The 18,147-nt window shown below is 42.6% G+C and overlaps 1 non-coding gene across 1 annotated transcript; it reads right to left on the bottom strand.

Moving 5' to 3' along the window:
• Positions 1-8,741: 8,741 nt before the first annotated feature.
• Trnav-cac (transfer RNA valine (anticodon CAC)) lies at positions 8,742-8,814 on the bottom strand. The gene has a single exon. It is a non-coding gene; the product is annotated as a tRNA-Val (tRNA).
• Between the last annotated feature and the right edge of the window lie 9,333 nt (positions 8,815-18,147).

Below are 18,147 nucleotides of genomic sequence, written 5' to 3'. Positions count from 1 at the left end.
CACAAACTGGTCAAAAAATGAATTGAAATGGTCGGCTGTCGGACCTCCTCCGTCTAATAGGCGCTGCTCAGGCACGGTTGCTTACGTCTTTGGGCGGGTCTAGTGACATCTCTGAACAAGAGTCAAAGGGACTGTGTCTATGACACAATATCCACAGCCAACGTCTATCTTCAGAAGTTCTGGGAACTGGGGTGATGCAAAACTTTTTTTGATCTGCGTACTATTGTCCTACTTTATAGTTAATACAATTAAAAGATACTGAAACGCTTACCTCAGTTTTAGCAGGAAAGAAAAATAACATTAGAGTTACATAAATATTGATTTGCAATGCCAAAATAATACTTTCGCGTATAAGAACACGTGGAGTCTGTACCCTACTTCTGGCATCAACCGCTATGCTACATCACTTTTTCTCATTGACTACAGCGCTACCCACCAACTGGCGCCGGTGGTGCCTGGTACGTCGGTATTGCCCCCGGTCTCCACTACTAGTATTTAGTGGTGGGGATGATTTGGTTACGATGGTACTGTTACTGGCGAAGTAGAGGGAGATGATATGAATTTCGTGTGATTATCAGCATCGTATTCACAGGTTACGAGACGAATATCTTTGACAAAACTAGTGAACATTCACGGGCAGTAAATCTTGTTCGAAAAAAAAAAAAAAAAAACATCATTCGAATTAAGAAGTGGTTACAGTGAACCTCACTCGGGGAAAGTGAGTGACGCGAGTCGTAATATAATTACTGTCAAATACATCACCCTACTCAGTGATACCTGTAAAAGGAGGTTCGAGAGCTACTCGCCGTCGAGCACTGAATGCCTTCTACCAAGAGACCCATTCACTGGTCTGTGTTTATAGGTTGAATGGGTTGCGTGAAAGTGCAACCGTTAACAACACCGCTTGTGTAACGTTGTCCTGGGGGAACTGTAGGCGTGAAACGCGCAGGTGCATTGTGTCCGACAAAGAGCGACTGCACACTGCTGGAGCACCGACGGAGTTCTCCACGTGCGCGTCAGCGACAGAATTGCTGCTGGTATTGTTCAACGGGGTGACTCGCCTCGTGGCAGCAATGTTATGGCCGTTGGCCGTACAGTGGCCACAGTTACTGTTTATTACCACAGAACGAGTTAGAACTGTTTATTTCGCATATACGGACAGAGATGCAGACCAACTGTTGTACAGATGTCGATCGCTACACTTTGTGATCGCTAACACACGTATATTTGGCAACCACAACGAAGCGCTAGCAAAATAGAAGTTCCTAGGAAAGAAATATAATGCTTCTGTCGTGCAGACGATTCTTTTTGGTCTTAAACGAAGCACATAGGTTGCCCGTTTGGTAACACAGTGTATAATGAATTAGGTTCAAAATGGTTCAAATGGCTCTGAGCACTATGGGACTTAACATCTGTGGTCATCAGTCCCCTAGAACTTAGAACTACTTAAACCTAACTAACCTAAGAACATCATACACATCCATGCCCGAGGCAGGATTCGAACCTGCGACCGTAGCAGTCGCGCGGTTCCGGACTGCGCGCCTAGAACCGCTAGACCACCGCGGCCGGCAATGAATTAGGGTGCAGCTAGTTTGATAGGAGGGTGAACAATTCTTGAGCTGGCTGCCTTGTACTTAGACAAAAAAAAATGCGCTCATCTTAAGACGGAATGCATCTTTCGCTCCGTCAAAGCTCTCCATGCTACATCCCTCTCAATATTATTATGTAAATCTGAAAGAAATTTGCGACTACGACTATAACATTCTCTGCACTCGACTCCAAATTTTTCAAGCGACGAATAGTAGTTGCGTGCTGGAATAGATGGTAGTCAGTGGGTGGTAAATCTGGTACATACCACGAGTTTTCAATGATATTGATAGTTATGAACAACAGGTGGACAATTAGTTCAAACTGTCTCCATAGTTTAACCAGTAGGAGACAGCATAATGCCGAGCAGAATTAGGCAAAAGTCCTCGTCTCTATAACCAAGCACAACAGAATGTGTGCAACCCACAAATAATAAACAAACTCCAGAATGAGATTTTCACTCTACAGCGAAGTGTGCGCTGATATGAAACTTCCTGGCAGATTAAAACTGTGTGCCGGACCGAGATTCAGTTAGTAGAGCACTTGCCCGCGAAAGGCAAAGGTCCCGACTTCAGAACTGCCTCTCTGTTGCCTTTACCTTGCCGAAAAGCAAAGTGATGATCAGCCATGACGTCCTCAATTTTATTTTCCACTCTTCTCCAGATTATTTTTCTTAGCAACTTCGATGGATGAACTGTTAAGCTGATAATACGATGGTTTTTTGTACCTATATGCTCTAGCGATCTTCGGGTTGTAGGGATGACACATTTCAGAAAGTCTGGTGGTATAACTCCACAACATAACTTTAGTAATTGTTTGGTTGCCGCTTACCACATTGATTTCAGAGATGACGAAGGAATGGTAGCCATCCCGTCTGCCTTATCTGATATCAAGTTTTCCGTGGCTCTAGTAAATTCTGACTGTAACACTGGCTCCCTTGCTTCTTCCTTGTCGACTCCTATTTGTCTTTTAATCACCCCCATGTGGTGGCTTTCAACGTAGTCTTTCCAGCTTTCCGCTCTCTCCTTTGCGTTTAATAGTGAAATTCCCATTGCACTTTTAACGCTGATGCCTTTGCCTTTTATTTCAACGCAGGTTGTTCTAACTTTGTTATATGCTCAATATGTCCTCCCGACGATCCTTTCTTTTTCAATTTCTGTAATTTCTTTTCTTGAGCCTTTTCGGTACCATTTCTCAACACTTACTACTTTTCATTCCTATGTAACTTATATTACAATATTCCTGTCGTATCCCGAACATTTTAATCCTTCCTTCTTTCACCGATAAAATAAGTTATTTATAATTACTCAAGGCTCGTTCGCAATTATCTTCTTTGTATCAAGATTTGTACGTATCTAACGCTTCTGCTATTAATCTTTTTAGAGATGTCTACAAAGCTATTACAAAAGAGTTAAAAACATACTTTTTGACATTAAACGGTTTAATGCGATAAATTTTCAAATGTGTGTGAATTTCTAAGGGACCAAACGGTTGAGGTCATCGGTCCATAGACTTACACACTACATAAACTAACTTAATCTGACTTACGCTAAGAACAACAGACACACACACCCATGCCCGAGGGAGGACTCGAACCTCCGGCGGGAGGGGCCGCGCAATCCGTGACATGGCGCCTCTAACTGCGCGGCCACTCCGCGTGGCAGTAAATTTACATCTCTGTCCATTCTAGGTGGATTTTTTTTGTGTTTGGCCTTACAACCGTATCTCGGTGTTCTAGTAATTTTAGGAATTTTCTAGGGTGTTGGCAGGATAAGGTTCAATTTATTTATAAATTTCATAATTAGTTTTAAAAGATATTTTTATGTTGATGAAGGAGAGCTTCTATATTATTTAGTAAAGGTTGATGACATCTGGTTAACTATTGTAGGATATAAGTTTGTTGGTTTGCTTACAGTGTACATTCGAAAATCAAAAAACGTAATTGATGTCTTCTACTGTTACTTCATTACATTCACGTCAAACGTGTTATTGTGAAAATGGCTGAGGAATGTTCTATGATTTAATGTCATCCGATTTGAGGAACTGATAAGCTTTTTGTTTGCCTTAATTGTGTGGAATCATTGTCTCGAGGGAATGTTTGGCTGTATGCCTCCATAATATTTCCCTTTACTGCGTATTTATGAATGATATTGATCTTCTGATTGACGCCTTGGTCTCGTATATGATGTAGTCTTCACGTCTGACGGCAGTAATATAGCTGTAGGCGGTGTTATTCGCTAAGTCATCGGCTGTTTCGTCATTTTTAATGTTAGTGTGTCGGTTGATCCACGTAAATTTTACCTCCTTCCAGAGATTTTCATTTTCTATGGTGGCTTTCGTAATATCCATTACCAGTGGAGTAACTTTCATTAAAAGGGCTGGTTTCTGGATATCTTGCAGTAAGCTGCTGCAATCGGTTAAAACCAGAATGTTGTGTGCTGTGAGGTTCTGTAAGTAATGAGCCAGGCAGGAGAAACCGGCTGAGACAGAAGCAGCAACAGGGAAGTAACCGATTTTGTGATTTTTACTAGTTCTTATCCAGGAACGAATTTGATAATTTCATCTGTGTGCATTGATAGTTTAGTTTCTTGAGTTTCTACGTGTTAATTTAATATCTAGTAGGTGCAGTACTAGTGCTTTCGTTTGCGTCGGGAGATGTACCGATTTTGTGACATATTACAAGTTCCAAATCAGGAGCGAATTATTTAGTCTCGTCTGAGTGCTTCGATACTTCGTTTCTTGAGTCTATGCGTATTAATCTATTAGACACAGTTCTTGCGTTTTCGTCAGGGTCTACAGTAGAGTTCCACAGCACATTCCGATAGTCCGTTTTTTTGAGTAGCGAAGTTTTCCACGGTCTTTAGTATGGATGCAGAAATTGGTAATTGACCCTAAATAACGAAACTTGTGAGGTCATCCATATGAACGCTAAAAGGAATTCGTTAAACTTCGATTACACGCTGAATCAGTCAAATCTGAAGGCCGTAAAATCAACTAAATACCTAGGAATTACAATTACGAACAACTCAAATTGGAAGGAACACATACATAATGTTGTGGGGAAGACTAATAAAAGACTGCGTTTTACTGGCAGGACACTTAAAAAATGTAACAGATCTACTAAAGAAACTGCCTGCACTACACTTGTCCGTCCTCTTTTAGAATACAGCTGCACGGTGTGGGTTTCTTACCAGATAGGATTGACGGAGTACATTGAGAAACTTCAAAGAAGGTCTGCACGTTTTGTATTATCGCGAAATAGGAGAGAATGACTGAAATGATAAATGATCTGGGGTGGACATCATTAAACACAGGCGTTTTTCGCTGTGGTAGAATCTTCTCACGAAATTTCAGTCATCAAAATTCGAAAATAATTTGTTGACGGTGGCCTACACAGGGAGAAACGATCATCATAAAAAATAAGGGAAAGATATAGATGTTCGTTTTTGCCGCGCGCTGTACGAGAGCGCAATAATAGACAATTATTGTGAAGGTGGTTCGTTGAACCTCTGCCAGATCCTTAAATGTATTTTGCAGAGTATCCCTGTAGATGTAGATGTGAAGTTGGAAGTATAGTTGTCACACCTCTGCAGAAAAACTGTAACTCTCGTTGGGAAGTGAAATCAGTTCCTTGTAAACTTTATGTGGACACAGGAACGCGCAACTCACTCTGCCAGTACCCGTGGTTTTGGAGCCCTCATTATTCATTATATCTCGAAATACGCTGGGAAAGTTTCAGCAATGCAGTCTTAAATTAGTTGCCTCGCTCCGGTGAATATGTTTGTTGGAAAGTAGAAAATGTCGCTGCCGAAGTTATTTCATTATACTGGTAGTAGCAATTAGGATAAGTTGGTGTTCTTTGGGTGACGATAATTATAAAGTGCCTCAACTAGGTGGTTATTAGTCTCTTGCTCCTCTTTCGGTGTCGCAAGATTTAGGTACGAGCCTATTAATTTTATTTTCATTTTTAATTTTATTCTCTCTCCCTCTTTTCAACAGAGCTAAAACTATCAAAACCCACCTGTCAAAAATAAAACTCGGCACATAGTAATTTTCCATGGAAACGCCTTGATCGCTAAAAACATTTTTTATGACGTGTTTCGAGTAATCGTCATTAGATAACTGTTGCAAAATTTACGCAACAGACAAATTAGAAATGCTTAAATATAAGTATTACAAAGCCATTGTACGGGTAGCTTCAGGATCGGAAATACATACTGAGCAGAAGTACTTGAAGCATGTTTAGGAAAGCTCGGACAAGTTTGCAATACAAGAAAAACGTACAATCTCATGTGCAGTTGCCGTTTGGGGTATTTGCAAAAGACGTTATTTTGCGACGTCTCATGTCAGACTGAAGGTAGAAGAACAGAGAACTGTATTATTTCAACTTGTCGCCAGATGGCGTTCATCTCAAAGATGAAAATGAACCAGGACATCATTTTATAATATACAAATGAACATCTGTTTGGTTTTTCTTATTTGAGCAGATAAGCGTCATATCGTCAATGAACAAATAAAACATAGAATACTTACAGTATGGGTCAAAACCTGTCATAGGACATATACAAAGATGAAACAGCGTACTAGACACAGTGTCCAAATACTCCATCGAGGGAGGGAGAGAGCGAGCGAGACCTACCTCGGCCTCACCATTGACCGTCACCTCACCTGGGTCCCTCACCTCCGCTCTATCCAGTCCAAAGCCCACAACCAGCTCCGGCTCCTCAAACTCCTCTCTGGCCGGACATGGGGGTTGAACCCCTCTACCATCCTCCACACCTAAAAATCCATAATCTGTCCAATCCCCTGTTATGCCAATCCCAGCTGGATATCCGCCCCCCCCCCCCCCCAAATGCTGTAAGTCCCTTCAGATCCTCGAACGCCATGCACTCCGCCTCGCCTCCTGTATACACTTCCTGTCCCCCACGCAGATCCTCTGTGACCTGACTCCTTTCCCCCATCTGCTCTTATTCCTCAAACATATCTGCATACTCTACACCTCCCGCCACCTTGATCCCCCTCATCCCCTGGTTGCTCCTCTCCAACCCCCACCCCCTGCCATTCCTTCTCTGTTGCGTCCCCCTACTCTCCATGTCTACACCCTTCATCTCCTTTCCCAAGGTGGCTTCCGTCAACTCCCACTCCCAGATGATGCCCTCTCTCCCTCCATTTATCCCTCCTGTTAACTCTGACCCTCACCTCCCCCTCCTTTCCTCTGTCCTTTCCCCAGGCTCCTTTTTGCCCCCCCCCCTCCATCCTGTTTTTTCCCCACCTACCCTCTCTCAGCCTCCTTCTGTCCCCTGAGTCCTTTCTGCTCTCCCCTCCATCGCCTTTCCCACTACTTCTTGCGTCCACTCTGTGCCCCCTTTTCCTATGTCCACTCCCTCCATGTCCCCTTTTATTCTTTTCCTCTCCTCCCCCTTTTCCCCCCTCATTGGTCTGGGTGTTCAATGTTGTGCGTCCCCTGTCATTGTTGCGAACAGCCGCCACACTGTCGCTAGTTGTGTTTTTTATCTCATGCGAACAGAAACCAGACTGTCGCCATGTTTTTTAATTGTGCCTGTCTACTTTTTGTTTGTCTTCAACTGCATCGTCACCGCAGTGTTTTTATATTTTAAATTCCAAAACTTACCACCCTTTTACAGTTTTTTTATAATGTCACCGTTTTATCGCCTGTTTTTCTTGTTTGTTTCTCTTCTCATTATGTTTTTTAACTTTTCTGTAGACTGTAGAGCAGCATATTACGCACGAACAAACGAATGCACGCACTCACTTTATTTGGATGTTGTGCCCAGTGTGTTGTACGATCTTTGCATATGTCCCATGACAGGCTTCTACTCATAATGTACGTATTCCATGTTTTATTTGTTCATTGAGGATATGACACTTACTTGAAAAATAAACAGATATAATGTGGTAACAATATTTACATTGATTTGTAATAAAACGCAACCTGTATTGTTTCCATCTTTGAGATCTAAGCCATCCGGCGCCAAGTTGAAATAGTACAGTCCTCGGTTCTGCTGCCTTCAGTCTAGCATGAGACGTCTCAAAATAACATATTTTACAAATACACCTAAGGGCAACTGCAGACGAGTTTATCCGTTTTTCTTGTGTTGCTGACTTGTATTACCTTTCCTAAGCATGTTGTAAGTACTTAAACTCAGTATGTACTTACATTCCTGAAGTTACATTGACCTTGTAACATTTATGTCCAAGCATTTCTAGTTTGTCTTTTGTGCAAATTTTGCCACAGTTATCTGATGATGATTACTCGAAACGCGTCATAAATATAGTTTATAGCGATCAAGGTGTTTCCATTTTTTCAGATTTTAACTTACGTAGCAAGTGTGAATAGCATGAGCTTTAATTGGCGATCGACACTAGTATTCCGTAAAAAGGGGATGTAACAGATGAGACTTCTGCAGTTCTGAGTGAAGCCTTATGCGCTCAAAAATGCGGCATCGCGTGTGTTCATTACCTTGTTGGTGTACGTAAGGGGGCGGCGGCCGGCGCAGCTCCATACAGCTCGCCGTCTCGGAAGCAACTCTCTCCTAACTTCTCCTTACTACAATTGACCGAAGTTGGTTAAAAAAAAACTATCTGGCTGTGTTTTCATCTGAACAATCAGGGTCTCAATGTTAACCTTAAGCTCCGCCTACAAAAATTATGTCCATCCAATGATAAAGGTTACACTTTTCGTGGTGGGGCAATGTTTTTAAAGTTTGCAACGTAACAGAGACGCGAAAAAGTCTCACGCTAAAACTTCTGTTCTCGTTTCTCCCCTCGGAACTGCGTCTGTCTCACAGTGGGAAGGTATGACATGCATTTAGACATTCTTGTGTTAGTCTGTGGTATTCCATTTGCTCACTCGTTACTCGTATTACTTTGGTTAACTTAATGTCACGATTTATTCGGAGCTATGTGACATACTACTGGATTTGCTTATCATGCCAGGGTTTTCATGGAAGATGTTGGATTTACCTGACACCTTACAAATTACTTAAGTATGTTACCTAGACAACTTGTAATGAGGTTGCCAAGGGAACTTAACTAATCAATAAATGCGGTACTTGGAATAACAAAGGTACATGCAGGAGATCCACACATGTCGTGGCTCACTAGAGTAGAATACGACATAGGCAGGAAAATACTGTTTCCGCCCGGGGTCGAACCGGGGACCTCCTGCGTGTGAAGTAGACGTGATAACCGCTACACTACGCAAACGACGGACGCGATGAGTCCATCCTTGTTCACTCGAAATTGTCTTAGCCTTTCTCTCGTCCGCGCATGCGCACACGATAGTTCTTTTACGGCCTGAAACCCATCACAGGCGAGGGCTCAAGAAGTCTTCGGGGTGCTCGAGAGGGTGTCTGCCGTAGCACCCCAAACGAGATAGCGGCGTTTCGCGCAGTCGTTATTGCAAGTCATATCAGCAAAAGCAATCACTTTCTTAGCAGTAGGCAGTGCGAGCCCCGAAATATTACCACTCTACTTTAATTGTGTTTCGGTGTATTTTGGCGATTCCCACATAGAGTGGAGAGTGGCCTTAGTATGGAAAAAGGAGGAATCAGAATTCGCCCAGAAAGATGTCTGGGTTTGTTTCTTCTACTCGTTACTTGAGAGTGGAGTGGTACAGAAACACCGTGGAAGTGGTTTGATTAGCCCCGAAATTTTACCACTCTACTTTAATTATGTTTCGGTGTATTTTAGCGATTCCCTCATAGAATGGAGAATGGCTTTAGTACGGAAATAAGAGGAATCGGAATTCGCCCAGAGAGATGTCTGGGTTCGTTTCTTCTACTCGCAACTCGAGAGTGGAGTGGTACAGAAGCACCGTGTAAGTGGTTTGATGAGCCCTCTGCCAGGCACGTGAGTGTGAATTTCAAAGTAGTCACGTAGATGCAAATGTACACACGATGCGGTAACTGTGCCGCGCTGTGCAGGGGAAATTGGCAGTGTTTTCCTTCCAGTTACGAGTTCCGCTGCAAGTAGACAGGCGTAGTGCGCCGCGCCTCCACTCCGCCTGCGAGCCGCGCAGACGACGGGAACACGGGCTGTCGAAGCCCGCCGGTCGCTGCCTATTAGCCGCTAACAGGCGCTCTCCGGCCGCCTTCCTCAAGTTGCTCGCCTCGCCTCGCCTCGCCTGCTAAATGCCTGCCGGCACGAAGGGCTGCCAGGCACCGGCCACTTCGACGTCTACAACGGCCGTTCTACAACGAACCAGCTTCAGCGGCTCGCTTTGTGTACTTGACGAAAATGGAAAGAGGAAGTGACCACCCACTAAATTCCACATTCTCAAAGAGAGATGTATGGACAGAGAATACAGGGTGGTCCATTGACAGTGACCGGGCCAGATATCTCACGAAATAAGCATCAAACGAAAAGACTACAAAGAACGAAACTCGTCTAGCTTGAAGGCGGAAACCAGATGGCGCTATGGTTGGCCCGCTAGATATCGCTGCCATAGGTCAAACGAATGTCAACTGCCTTTTTTTTAAAAAAATAGGAACCCCCACTTTTTATTACGTAATCGTGTAGTACGTAAAGAAATATGAATATTTTAGTTGGACAACTTTTTTCGCTTTCTGATAGATGGCGCTGTAATAGTCACAAACGTATAAGTACGTGGTATCACGTAACATTCCGCCAGTGCGGACAGTATTTGCTTCGTGATACATTACCCGTGTTAAAATGGACCGTTTACCACTTGCGGAAAAGGTAGATATCGTGTTGATGTATGGCTATTGTGATCGAAATGCACGACGTGCGTGTGCTATGTATGCTGCTCGGTATCCTGGACGACATCATCCAAGTGTCCGGACTGTTCGCCGGATGGTTACGTTATTTAATGAAACAGGAAGTGTTCAGCCACATGTGAATCGCCAGCCACGACCTGCAACAAATGATGATGCTCAAGTAGGTGTTTTAGCTGCTGTCGCGGCTAACCCGCACATCAGTAGCAGACAAACTGCGAGAGAATCTGGAATCTCAAAAACGTTGGTGTTGAGAATGCTACATTAACATCGATTGCACCCGTACCATATTTCTATGGACCAGGAATTGCATGGCGACGACTTTGAACGTCGTCTACAGTTCTTCCACTGGGCTCAACAGAAATTACGGGACGATGACAGATTTTTTGCACGCGTTCTGTTTAGCAACGAAGCGTCATTCACCAACAGCGGTAACGTAAACTGGCATAAAATGCAGTATTGGGCAACTTAAAATCCACGATGTCTGCGACCAGTGGAACATCAGCGACCTTGACGGGTTAATGTATGGTGCGGCATTATGGAAGGAAGGATAATTGGCCCCCATTTTATCGATGGCAATCTGAATGGTGCAAGGTATGCTGATTTGCTATGTAATGTTCTACCGATGTTACGACAAGATGTTTCACTGCATGACAGAATGGCGATGAACTTCCAACATGACGGATGTCCGGCACATAGCTCGCGTGCGGTTAAAACGGTATTCAATAGCATATTTCATGATAGGTGGATTGGTCGTCGAAGCACCATACCATGGCCCGCACGTTCACCGGATCTGAGGTCCCAGGATTTCTTTCTGTGGCGAAAGTTAAAGGATATTTGCTATCGTGATCCACCTGACAACATGCGTCAGCACATTGCCAATGCATGCGCGAACATTACGGAAGGCGAACTACTCGCTGTTGAGAGGAATGTCGTTACACGTATTGCCAAATGCATTAACGTTGACGGACATCATTTTGAGCATCTCTTGCATTAGTGTGGTATTTACAGGTAATCACGCTGTAACAGCATGTGTTTTCAGAAATGGTAAGTTCACAAAGGTACAAGTATCACATTGGAGCAACCGAAATAAAATGGTCAAACGTACCTACGTTCTGTATTTTAATTTGAAAATTCTACCTGTCACAAAGTGTTCGTCTAAAATTGTGAGCCATATGTTTGTGACTATTACAGCGCCAGCTATCACAAATCGAAAAAAGTGGCCCAACTAAAACATTAATATTTCTTTACATGCTACACGAATATGTAATAAAAATGTGGGTTCCTAATTTAAAAAAAAACGCAGTTTATATCCGTTTGACCTATGGCAGCGCCACCTAGCGGGCCAACCATAGCGCCATCTGGTTTCCCCCTTCAAGCTAAACAAGCTTCGTTCTTTGTAGTTTTTTCGTTTGATGCTTATTTCGTGAGATCTTTAGCCCGGTCACGATCAATGGACCACCCTGTATGTAGGAGTTACCTGCGCTTTTTTCCAGTCGCCTGGGGCTTTGTGTTGGAAGGGAGACACGCGATAAATGCGAGGTAAGGATGGGGCCAGTGCCGTAGAGGACTCTTCGTAAAATCGAACTTTGTCTTAAGGACACAGGTTCTCTAGCATCCCACAAGGTGTAGAGTGGAAGGCCTCTGTCAGTCCGCACACTTCAGATGGTGGAGCACTTACGACGTTTACTGGACGAAAGACCTGGAATTATTGCGCGGCGACAGTCAGCAGCAGCAGGCTTTAGTCGTCCACACGGTTGGGCGATGTTACATGAACAATTGCCGTATCCATACCACCTTCAGCGCGTCCAGCAACTAAGTCCAGAAGACCGCCGAAGCATACTGTATTTTTGTCAGTGGCTCTTACAGAAACGTGCTGCAGATCCACTGTTTTCGTCGAAGGTTTCATTTAACGACGACGCAGGATCCACGAGTGATGGGTTTACGAATTTTTATAACCAACAGAGGAGGGGGAGGGTGATGACGAAAATCGCTATGCAATTGCAGGAAAGGGGCATCAACATAGTTTGTCTCAAAACGTATGGGCAGTCGCACTTGGCGATGAATTACTAGGGCCTTACATCCTGTAACACCAAAATCGATTGCGAGCAATCGGTACAGTGCAACTTTATTTAAGAAGTGTTTACTCATTACTAGTTAAGTTCTTTGGATTATTGGATGGAGGTGGTACTTTATGATGTATAAATTGTTTAATGTAATAGTGCGCTTAAATATGGAATTTTATTAACTAATTTGTTTATGTGTGAGAAACTGTAATGTAAAAACTGGTTCATACGTAGGGATTTTGTACTGTATAATATAAAAGACGTAGTGATTCCCCTCCGCTACGGAAGTGATTTGGCGCGCAAAGAAAAGGTGGAAGTGGAGGCCAGGCTGAGAGGGAAGCAAGAGAGAACAGCAGGCATTCAGTAGCCAGCAGTCGACCAGTCAACAGCGCAGGTGCCGAGCGAGGCATACAGCATCTAATCTGAGATGGAATGGCCTCGGGTGTAATTGTGGCTGTAAAATGGTGCTCCCGCATTGGAAATGGCTCTAAAAATGATGTTCACGTCCCCAAGAAGAACTAAATAGAGCATATTACTGCCAAAGGAGAGACCAGGTAGCCGCCACGTGCTCGCCATCACTATTGCGCCAACCCTTCATCAGATTCAAGATGTTAGAACTGTATATCAGTATGAACCAGAGTGTTTGTGTGATTTAATTTGGAATAATAATTCAAATATTGCTGAACTTTCTGTTAGAACCGTGAATTTACTCCTTTCGTGGTACCTAACGGGATCCTCTCCTCAAAATTATTACACACCAAATATCCTGTGTGTGAAAACTGATAACAATCTGCGTTATTTTATTAAGCGTAACTTCTGGATCCAAAAATATATAAATGCGGATAGTCAGGTTAATGGTTTCATTGAAATCAAGGGAGACCCTTACTGATGAATTTATAAAAAAAATCTCGAATGTGTTTTGGATTGCTTCTAATTTACAAATATCAGTGTTTTAATGTACAGTGGTATGAAAGTTGTCAGTGAAAATCAATTGCTTCGCAAGTGGTGTTTTAAAGCATTTGGTTTTCATGCTATTTGAAGTTGAACTTTTATGTCAAGTCATTTCTGAAGTTGTAGAGAGTACTGTCAGTGCAAATAATGTTAAAACTTTGCAAGATAAATGATCTTAAGTGGGGTAGTAATTCAGCTTTTTTCGTAATTCAAAATATTCCTGAAAAATGTGTGTAGTTTCCTTATATAAAGAAGGAATGGTTTGTGGGACCCCATTTCATTCTTTTATATTAGGAAGAAACCAAACTGAATAGTTGTTTTCTATCTAAAGAAACTATAAGTGATTATTTAAAAGAGTATATATAAAAGGTATGTATACAGTGTTATCTTATTGCATTTGTGATGTGTATATATGTGTTAGTCAAACTTTAATTGTTACCATATGCCACTTAGTCTTGTGTATGCCCTAGGGAACAATTCATGTGCCAAATTAGTGAAGGGTAGAAGTGAAGATTGTGGTTAACAGGGATAAGGTCTCTTTCTCATTCTTGTGATTGCTTAGCTATGCTGTTGACAACTACTGCTACCGACTGTATAGTTCGTCTGCTTATTGTAGGTGTTCATTGCACTTGATTGAAACAGGATTTATGAAAGTTACTTTTGGAAGAGTAAAAATAGATTCATTAAAAATAATGTTTACACATTATTATGCCTAATTAGGCTGTCGACCGTTTTGTATATCATTTACAGGAACTCTGTTACTGTAATTTCTTACAAAATTTTAGTCTTTTTGTTGTCTGACAACTGCTACTATTACGAACTTCATGTTCGATTCCCTCTGTCTGTTAGGTAACACACAGTCAAACTTCTAAAAATCCTCCTAGAGGGTAACATTTAATGAAAGTGTAAACCAAATTTGGTAATCACTAATACGTGGTAGTGTTATAATCCTACCACAAAGATTAAATGGGGCTCATTATCACCAATGTCTTGTTAACGTATTGCCTATCTTTTTGGAGTTCAAACACTCCAGGTTAATATGACTTTGATCGTTGTTTACCGAAACAGCAGCCTGATATTAATTTTGATGTGATCATGGCCTAATTGATAAATGCTAGTCGAGTTTAGCTGCTTCGGGAGCCGTTTCTAATCAGGATGCGGCTGCTCAAGAGTGTTCACACACTAATGAAGGATGTTCCAATGACCACAGCCAAGATTTTTTACGCTGTTTGATATTTTCTGGTTAAACACAATTTTGAGGCGGACATCACTTTCGTCTCACACTTCTTGTAACGGTTAATCTCATGACAGGTCAGGATTTTTGGTTTTACGTCACTCCTCACTGTATTCCAATCTGTGGCCGGTGCGGTTGACGCAAACATGGATATTCGGCACACTGGACCCATTCAAGACACGTGTAAAAAGAAAAAAATATCGTATGTCACGAATCTGTAGCGTTTAGCTGGGGGTCAAGCCACGGCACTCAGCCGGTACGTCACAATTCCTAGGTCACGGCCCCGCCCGGACTCAATCGACAGTCATACCCGGTACTGACTGACATTTCACTCACTTAGCGCTAGCGGCGCCTGAAAACCGATTTTGCTTACCATCGACCTGTGTGAGGCAAACACGTGTTTATCGTTGGGTAAGCGTTGGTCTAGGGGTGGCGTCTTTGATTAGTAATCAATACTTCTTCGGTCGTGGGTTCGAAACCCAGTTGGCATTGTCGGCCGAAGACTCCCGGCATATGAAGTCATACTCATTCTGCCAAGGCCATGTAAAAGAGGGCAGAAAAGTGGACAGAGGTTCAGGGCATTCTTTTCTCCTTAGGGTGGAAAACTGCCCCTAAAGACGGAAGAATCAGCAATGATCAACTGCATGAGGACGCAGAAGGCAATGGAAAGCGCTACATTAAAGACACTTAACGTGTATCCACAGGACATGTGGTCTGTAATTGAAAGAAGGGTGTTATGACGATTTCTGCATTAGCAAAAGATTCCGCAATAGTCTCCCACTCGGATCCCTGAGAGGGGACTGCCAAGGGAGAGGTGACCGTGAGAGAAAGAATGAATAACCAACGAAAGGATAACGTTCTACGAGTCGGGGCGTGGAATGTCAGAAGTTTCAACGTGGCAGGGGAGCTAGAAAATCTGATAAGGGAAAGGCAAAGACGCAGTCTAGACATAGTAGGGGGCAGTGAACTGAAGTGAAAAGAAGACAAGTATCTCTGGTTCAAATGGTTCAAATGGCTCTGAGCACTATGGGACTTAACATCTGTGGTCATCAGTCCCCTAGAACTTAGAACTACTTAAACCTAATTAACCTAAGGACATTACACACATCCATGCCCGAGGCAGGATTCGAACCTGCGACCGGAGCGGTCACGCGGTTCCAGACTGAAGCGCTTAAGTATCTCTGGTCAGATGAGTATAGGGTAATGTCAACAGCAGCAGAAAATGATATAACGGGAGAGGGATTCGTAATGAATAGGAACGTAGGGCAGAGAGTATGTCGCTACGAATTGCCCAGTGATAGGTGATGTTCTTATCAGAATCGACAGCGAACCAACACCGACAACCATAGTTTAGTTATACATGCCGACACCGCAAGATGAAGATGAAGAGATAGAGGACGCATATGAGGATATTGAAAGGGCAATACAGTACGTAAAGCGAAATGAAAATGTAATAGTCATGAGGGAATACATTTGTATGGAAAGGAGCAAAAGAAAAGGTTAAGGAGTATATGGGCGTGTGATAAGGAATGAGGAAGGAGAAACACAAATTGAGTTCTGTAATACATTCCAGCTAGTAATTGCGAAAATTCTGTTCAAGAATCACAAGAGGAGTGGTTATGCTTGGAAATGCCGGGTGATATGGGAAGATTTTAGTTATATTACATTATGGTCAGAAAGAGATTCCGACATCAAATACTGGATTGTAAGGAACAGATATAGGATTGTAGGAACAGATATAGCCTCAGATCACACAGTAATGAAACATAGGTACAAAGAAAGTAACTACAAAGAAACCATGGATAACAGAAGAAATACTTCAGTTGATGGTTGAAAGAAGCACGTACGAAACTTTTCATGGACATTAAGGAATACAGAAACACAAGTCGCTGAGGAATGAAATAAATAGTAAGTGCAGGAAAGCTGAGACGAAATCCCTGCATGAAAATTGTGAAGAAATCGAAAAAGATAGTATTGTCGGAAGGACTGATTCAGCCTTTAGGAAGTCGAAACAACCATCGGTGAAATTAAGAGGAAGGGTGGTAACATTAAGAGTGAAACGGGAATTCCACTGTTATCTGCAGAGAAGAGAGCGGACAAGCGGAAAGAATACACTGAAAGCCCCTATGAGCGGGAAGATTTGTCTGATGTGATAGAAGAAGAAACAAGAGTGGATTTGTAAGACATACGCGGTCCAAAATTTTGAATCAGAATTTGAGAGAGCTTTGGACTAAATATCAAATACGGTAGACGAGATAGATAACATTCCATCAGAATTCCTATAATTATTGGTGGAAGTGGCAACAAAACGACTACTTACTTTGGTGTATAGAATCTATAAGTCTGCGACATACTATGTATCTTTCGGAAACATCTACACAATTCCGAAGTCTGCAAGAGCTGACCAGTGTAACAATTATCGCTCATAAGCTCAATAGCTGAAGCACCCAATAATACACAGAAGTATGGAAAAGAATTGAGAGTGTGTTAGCTGACGATCAATTTGCTTTTAGGAAAGGTAACGGCACCAGAGAAGTAATTCTGACGTTGCGGTTGATGATGGAAGGAATACTAAAGTAAAATCAAGACACTTTCATAGGCTTGTCGACCTGGAAAAAGCATTAGATAATGTAAAATGTGTGCAAGAAGTTCGAAATTCTGAAAAAATAGGAACAAGCTATAAGAAGAGGCAGGTTATATACAATATGTACAAGAGCCAAGAGGAAATAAAAAGGGTGGACGTTGAAGAACGAAGCGCTTGTATTGAAAAGGATGTAAGACCGGAATGTAATCATTTCGCCCCTACTCTTCAATCTGTACATCGAAAAAGCAATGATTGAAGTAAAAGAAAGGTTCAGGAGTAAAATAAAAATTCAAGATGAAAGGATATCAACGACATGATTCGCTGATGACATTGCTATCCCGCGTGAAAGTGAAGAATTACATGACCTGCTGAATGGAATTAACAATCTAATGAGTGCAGAATATGGATTGAAAGTAAGCCGAAGAAAATGGTTCAAATGGCTCTGAGCACTATGGGACTTAACTTCTGAGGTCATCAGTCACCTAGAACTCAGAACTACTTAAACCTAACTAACCTAAGGACATCACGCACATCAATGCCTGAGGCAGGATTCGAACCTGCGACCGTAGCGGTCGCGCGGTTCCATACTGTAGCGCCTAGAACCGCTCGGTCACTCCGGCCGGCAAGCCGAAGAAAGACGAAAGTAATAAGAAGTAGCAGAGATGAGAACAGCGAGAAAAGTAACATCACGATCGATGGTCACTGAGCAGATGAAGTTAAGGAATTCTGCTTCCTAGGCAGCAAATTAACCAGCGACCGACGGAGCAAGGAGGACATCAAAATCAGACTAGCACTGGCGAAAAGAGCATTCGTAGCCAAGAGAAGTATACTGGTATCAAACATAGATCTTGATTGGAGGAAGAAGTTTCTGAGAATGTATGTTCGGAACACAGCATTGTATGAATGTGAAACATGGACTGTGGAAATACCAGAACAGAAGAGAATCCAAGCATTTGAGATGTGGTGCTA

The sequence above is a fragment of the Schistocerca serialis genome, chromosome 1 (assembly GCF_023864345.2).
Source record: "Schistocerca serialis cubense isolate TAMUIC-IGC-003099 chromosome 1, iqSchSeri2.2, whole genome shotgun sequence".
NCBI lineage: Eukaryota > Metazoa > Arthropoda > Insecta > Orthoptera > Acrididae > Schistocerca > Schistocerca serialis.
This window is presented reverse-complemented; position numbering and strand designations above follow the sequence as displayed.